Below are 6,977 nucleotides of genomic sequence, written 5' to 3' on the forward strand. Positions count from 1 at the left end.
ACGGGCGCCGCGAGGCGGACCGTCCGGGGCGACTCTCGGCCTGTGTTTTCGGAGCCGGCCGGGCATCACGCTCCCTCCTTGGATGGACAACATTCGTAGTTGACACTTTGTGTCATTTTATCCGAGCAGACGGGCGCCGCGAGGCGACCGTCCGGGGCGACTCTCGGCCTGTGTTTAAGGAGCCGGCCGGGCATCACGCTCCTTCCTTGGATGGACAACATTCGTAGTTGACACTTTGTGTCATTTTATCCGAGCGGGCGGGCGCCGCGAGGCGGACCGTCCGGGGCGACTCTCGGCCTGTGTTTAAGGAGCCGGCCGGGCATCACGCTCCTTCCTTGGATGGACAACATTCGCAGTTGACACTTTGTGTCATTTTATCCGAGCAGACGGGCGCCGCGAGGCGGACCGTCCGGGGCGACTCTCGGCCTGTGTTTTCGGAGCCGGCCGGGCATCACGCTCCCTCCTTGGATGGACAACATTCGTAGTTGACACTTTGTGTCATTTTATCCGAGCAGACGGGCGCCGCGAGGCGACCGTCCGGGGCGACTCTCGGCCTGTGTTTAAGGAGCCGGCCGGGCATCACGCTCCTTCCTTGGATGGACAACATTCGCAGTTGACACTTTGTGTCATTTTATCCGAGCAGACGGGCGCCGCGAGGCGGACCGTCCGGGGCGACTCTCGGCCTGTGTTTTCGGAGCCGGCCGGGCATCACGCTCCCTCCTTGGATGGACAACATTCGTAGTTGACACTTTGTGTCATTTTATCCGAGCAGACGGGCGCCGCGAGGCGACCGTCCGGGGCGACTCTCGGCCTGTGTTTAAGGAGCCGGCCGGGCATCACGCTCCTTCCTTGGATGGACAACATTCGTAGTTGACACTTTGTGTCATTTTATCCGAGCGGGCGGGCGCCGCGAGGCGGACCGTCCGGGGCGACTCTCGGCCTGTGTTTAAGGAGCCGGCCGGGCATCACGCTCCTTCCTTGGATGGACAACATTCGCAGTTGACACTTTGTGTCATTTTATCCGAGCAGACGGGCGCCGCGAGGCGGACCGTCCGGGGCGACTCTCGGCCTGTGTTTTCGGAGCCGGCCGGGCATCACGCTCCCTCCTTGGATGGACAACATTCGTAGTTGACACTTTGTGTCATTTTATCCGAGCAGACGGGCGCCGCGAGGCGGACCGTCCGGGGCGACTCTCGGCCTGTGTTTAAGGAGCCGGCCGGGCATCACGCTCCTTCCTTGGATGGACAACATTCGCAGTTGACACTTTGTGTCATTTTGTTCGGCCTGTGTTTAAGGAGGCGGCCGTCCTCCACTCGGTCCGTGTTTAAGGAGCGACACTCGCGCTCCGGTTCGGCCTGTATTTAGGGAGGCGGCCGTCCTCCGCTTGGTCTGTGTTAAGGGCGACACTCTGTCCATGTTTGAGGAGCCTGGCCCTGACGCTCCTCTCCGGCCTGTGTTTAAGGAGGCGGCCGTCCTCCCCTTGGTCCGTGTTAAGGGCGACACTCGGTCCATGTTTGAGGAGCCTGGCCCTGACGCTCCTCTCCGGCCTGTGTTTAAGGAGGCGGCCGTCCTCCCCTTGGTCCGTGTTAAGGGCGACACTCGGTCCATGTTTGAGGAGCCTGGCCCTGACGCTCCTCTCCGGCCTGTGTTTAAGGAGGCGGCCGTCCTCCCCTTGGTCTGTGTTAAGGGCGACACTCGGTCCATGTTTGAGGAGCCTGGCCCTGACGCTCCTCTCCGGCCTGTGTTTAAGGAGGCGGCCGTCCTCCCCTTGGTCTGTGTTAAGGGCGACACTCGGTCCATGTTTGAGGAGCCTGGCCCTGACGCTCCTCTCCGGCCTGTGTTTAAGGAGGCGGCCGTCCTCCCCTTGGTCCGTGTTAAGGGCGACACTCGGTCCATGTTTGAGGAGCCTGGCCCTGACGCTCCTCTCCGGCCTGTGTTTAAGGAGGCGGCCGTCCTCCCCTTGGTCCGTGTTAAGGGCGACACTCGGTCCATGTTTGAGGAGCCTGGCCCTGACGCTCCTCTCCGGCCTGTGTTTAAGGAGGCGGCCGTCCTCCGCTTGGTCTGTGTTAAGGGCGACACTCGGTCCGTGTTTAAGGAGCCGGCCCTGACGCTCCTCTTCGGCCTGTGTTTAAGGAGGCGGCCGTCCTCCACTTCCTTCCATGCACCACCACATTCGCAGTTGACACTTTGCCATTTTTTCAGAGAGGTGACACTTAGTCGTTTTTTCGAAAGTTGACACTTAGTCGTTTTTTCGAAAGTTGACACTTTGCCGTTTTTTCAGAGAGGCGACACTTAGTCGTTTTTTCGAAAGTTGACACTTAGCCGTTTTTTCGAAAGTTGACACTTAGCCGTTTTTTCGAAAGTTGACACTTAGCCGTTTTTTCGAAAGTTGACACTTAGTCACTTTTTCGCCACAGTGACACCTCCAGCGCGTGCCACGGCGCTTTTCAGGTCTTCTATCCGACCTTGTGCTGTCGAGGACGGCGTGTCCGACGCCGTGGGGAGACCAGCACCATCTCCTCCATACTCGTAAACGGGGTGCTTTGGAAAACGGGGGGAAAGTCGATGAGTACACTGACTACTGGGACCATTTCATTGTACTCTGGCGCACCTGAAGACCAAAAAAGGTACTGCACCTTAGCCCGGGTACCTCACCCCCTGGTACCTCGAGGAGAACTTAGAAAAATTTCGACAAATTTTTGGTGAGCTCCAGGGAGAGAGGCTGATTTTTCGCTTTTTGAGGCCGACCGCCGAACCGGCGCGGGGCGGACTCACAAGCCCCGCAGAGCCGTGGGCACTTAGTCGTTTTTTCAGAGAGGCGACACTTAGTCGTTTTTTCAGAGGCGACACTTAGTCGTTTTTTCGAAAGTTGACACTTAGCCGTTTTTTCGAAAGTCGACACTTAGCCGTTTTTTTGGAAAGTTGACACTTAGTCGTTTTTTCGAAAGTTGACACTTAGTCGTTTTTTCGCCACAATTGGCTCTGAGCTCCAGGGGGAGAGCCTGGTTTTGCCTTATTTCAGGCCGGCTGGGGAACCGGCGCGGGTCGGATGCACGAGCCCGGCAGAGCCGTGGGCACTTAGAAAATTTTCGCCGATTAAGCTGGGACCTCCAGGCGGAGACCGGCATTCCTCGTCCTCGGGGTTCGACCCAGGAACCGGCGCTGGGCAGACGCCGTAGCCACGCAGAGCCGTGGGCACTTAGAAAATATTCGCCAAGTTGGCTCTGAGCTCCAGGCGGAGAGGCTGGTTTTGCCTTATTTCAGGCCGGCTGGGGAACCGGCGCGGGTCGGATGCACGAGCCCGCAGAGCCGTGGGCACTTTGCCATTTTCTCAGAGTCGACACTTAGTCGTTTTTTCAGAGAGGCGACACTCTGTCGTTTTTTCGAAAGTTGACACTTTGCCGTTTTTTCAGAGAGGCGACACTTAGCCGTTTTTTCAGAGATGTGACACTTAGCCGTTTTTTCAGAGATGTGACACTTAGCCGTTTTTTCAGAGATGTGACACTTTGCCGTTTTTTCGAAAGTTGACACTTAGCCGTTTTTTCGAAAGTCGACACTTAGCCGTTTTTTCAGAGATGTGACACTTTGCCGTTTTTTCGAAAGTTGACACTTAGCCGTTTTTTCGAAAGTTGACACTTAGTCGTTTTTTCACAGATGTGACACTTAGAAACTTTTTGCCAAGTTGGCTGTGAGCTCCAGGAGGAGACCGTCATTTTTCGTCATTCGAGGCCGACTGCGGCACCGGCGCTGAGCGGACGCCAAAGCTCGGCAGGGCCGTGGGCACTTAGAAACTTTTTGCCAAGTTGGCTGTGAGCTCCAGGAGGAGACCGTTATTTTTCGTCATTCGAGGCCGACTGCGGAACCGGCGCTGGGCGGACGCCAAAGCTCGGCAGGGCCGTGGGCACTTAGAAACTTTTTGCCAAGTTGGCTGTGAGCTCCAGGAGGAGACCGTCATTTTTCGTCATTCGAGGCCGACTGCGGAACCGGCGCTGGGCGGATGCCAAAGCTCGGCAGGGCCGTGGGCACTTAGAAACTTTTTGCCAAGTTGGCTGTGAGCTCCAGGAGGAGACCGTTATTTTTCGTCATTCGAGGCCGACTGCGGAACCGGCGCTGGGCGGACGCCAAAGCTCGGCAGGGCCGTGGGCACTTAGAAACTTTTTGCCAAGTTGGCTGTGAGCTCCAGGAGGAGACCGTTATTTTTCGTCATTCGAGGCCGACTGCGGAACCGGCGCTGGGCGGATGCCAAAGCTCGGCAGGGCCGTGGGCACTTAGAAACTTTTTGCCAAGTTGGCTGTGAGCTCCAGGAGGAGACCGTCATTTTTCGTCATTCGAGGCCGACTGCGGCACCGGCGCTGAGCGGACGCCAAAGCTCGGCAGGGCCGTGGGCACTTAGAAACTTTTTGCCAAGTTGGCTGTGAGCTCCAGGAGGAGACCGTTATTTTTCGTCATTCGAGGCCGACTGCGGAACCGGCGCTGGGCGGACGCCAAAGCTCGGCAGGGCCGTGGGCACTTAGAAACTTTTTGCCAAGTTGGCTGTGAGCTCCAGGAGGAGACCGTTATTTTTCGTCATTCGAGGCCGACTGCGGAACCGGCGCTGGGCGGACGCCAAAGCTCGGCAGGGCCGTGGGCACTTAGAAACTTTTTGCCAAGTTGGCTGTGAGCTCCAGGAGGAGACCGTCATTTTTCGTCATTCGAGGCCGACTGCGGAACCGGCGCTGAGCGGACGCCAAAGCTCGGCAGGGCCGTGGGCACTTAGAAACTTTTTGCCAAGTTGGCTGTGAGCTCCAGGAGGAGACCGTTATTTTTCGTCATTCGAGGCCGACTGCGGAACCGGCGCTGGGCGGACGCCAAAGCTCGGCAGGGCCGTGGGCACTTAGAAACTTTTTGCCAAGTTGGCTGTGAGCTCCAGGAGGAGACCGTTATTTTTCGTCATTCGAGGCCGACTGCGGAACCGGCGCTGGGCGGACGCCAAAGCTCGGCAGGGCCGTGGGCACTTAGAAACTTTTTGCCAAGTTGGCTGTGAGCTCCAGGAGGAGACCGTTATTTTTCGTCATTCGAGGCCGACTGCGGAACCGGCGCTGGGCGGACGCCAAAGCTCGGCAGGGCCGTGGGCACTTAGAAACTTTTTGCCAAGTTGGCTGTGAGCTCCAGGAGGAGACCGTCATTTTTCGTCATTCGAGGCCGACTGCGGCACCGGCGCTGAGCGGACGCCAAAGCTCGGCAGGGCCGTGGGCACTTAGAAACTTTTTGCCAAGTTGGCTGTGAGCTCCAGGAGGAGACCGTTATTTTTCGTCATTCGAGGCCGACTGCGGAACCGGCGCTGGGCGGACGCCAAAGCTCGGCAGGGCCGTGGGCACTTAGAAACTTTTTGCCAAGTTGGCTGTGAGCTCCAGGAGGAGACCGTTATTTTTCGTCATTCGAGGCCGACTGCGGAACCGGCGCTGGGCGGACGCCAAAGCTCGGCAGGGCCGTGGGCACTTAGAAACTTTTTGCCAAGTTGGCTGTGAGCTCCAGGAGGAGACCGTCATTTTTCGTCATTCGAGGCCGACTGCGGCACCGGCGCTGAGCGGACGCCAAAGCTCGGCAGGGCCGTGGGCACTTAGAAACTTTTTGCCAAGTTGGCTGTGAGCTCCAGGAGGAGACCGTCATTTTTCGTCATTCGAGGCCGACTGCGGCACCGGCGCTGAGCGGACGCCAAAGCTCGGCAGGGCCGTGGGCACTTAGAAACTTTTTGCCAAGTTGGCTGTGAGCTCCAGGAGGAGACCGTTATTTTTCGTCATTCGAGGCCGACTGCGGAACCGGCGCTGGGCGGACGCCAAAGCTCGGCAGGGCCGTGGGCACTTAGAAACTTTTTGCCAAGTTGGCTGTGAGCTCCAGGAGGAGACCGTCATTTTTCGTCATTCGAGGCCGACTGCGGCACCGGCGCTGAGCGGACGCCAAAGCTCGGCAGGGCCGTGGGCACTTAGAAACTTTTTGCCAAGTTGGCTGTGAGCTCCAGGAGGAGACCGTTATTTTTCGTCATTCGAGGCCGACTGCGGAACCGGCGCTGGGCGGACGCCAAAGCTCGGCAGGGCCGTGGGCACTTAGAAACTTTTTGCCAAGTTGGCTGTGAGCTCCAGGAGGAGACCGTCATTTTTCGTCATTCGAGGCCGACTGCGGCACCGGCGCTGAGCGGACGCCAAAGCTCGGCAGGGCCGTGGGCACTTTGCCACTTTTTCGCCACAATTGGCTGTGAGCTCCAGGAGGAGACCGTTATTTTTCGTCATTCTAGGCCGGTTGCAGAACCGGCGCGGCTCGGATGCACGAGCCCGCAGAGCCGTGGGCACTTAGAAAAATTTCAGAGAGGCGACACTTTGCCATTTTTTCAGAGAGGTGACACTTAGTCGTTTTTTCGAAAGTTGACACTTAGCCGTTTTTTCGAAAGTTGACACTTAGTCGTTTTTTCGAAAGTTGACACTTAGTCGTTTTTTCGCCAAAGTGCCCACCTCCAGCGCGTGCCACGGCGCTTTCCAGGTCTTCTATCCGACCTTGTGCTGTCGAGGACGGCGTGTCCGACGCCGTGGGGAGACCAGCACCATCTCCTCCATACTCGTAAACGAGGTGCTTTGGAAAACGGGGGGAAAGTCGATGAGTACACTGACTACTGGGACCATTTCATTGTACTCTGGCGCACCTGAAGACCAAAAAAGGTACTGCACCTTAGCCCGGGTACCTCACCCCCTGGTACCTCGAGGTGAGCTCCAGGGAGAGAGGCTGATTTTTTGCTTTTTGAGGCCGACCACCGAACCGGCGCGGGGCGGACTCACAAGCCCCGCAGAGCCGTGGGCACTTAGTCGTTTTTTCGAAAGTTGACACTTAGTCGTTTTTTCGCCGATTTTGCTGGGACCTCCAGGCGAGGACCGGCGTTTTTCGTCTTCCGGGTCCGACCCGGGAACCAGCGCCGAGCGGACACATTCGCTCGCTAGTGCCGTTGGCAC

Source organism: Syngnathus leptorhynchus, unplaced genomic scaffold (assembly GCF_054491065.1).
Source record: "Syngnathus leptorhynchus isolate UIUO unplaced genomic scaffold, UIUO_Slep HiC_scaffold_60, whole genome shotgun sequence".
Classification (NCBI taxonomy): Eukaryota; Metazoa; Chordata; class Actinopteri; order Syngnathiformes; family Syngnathidae; genus Syngnathus; species Syngnathus leptorhynchus.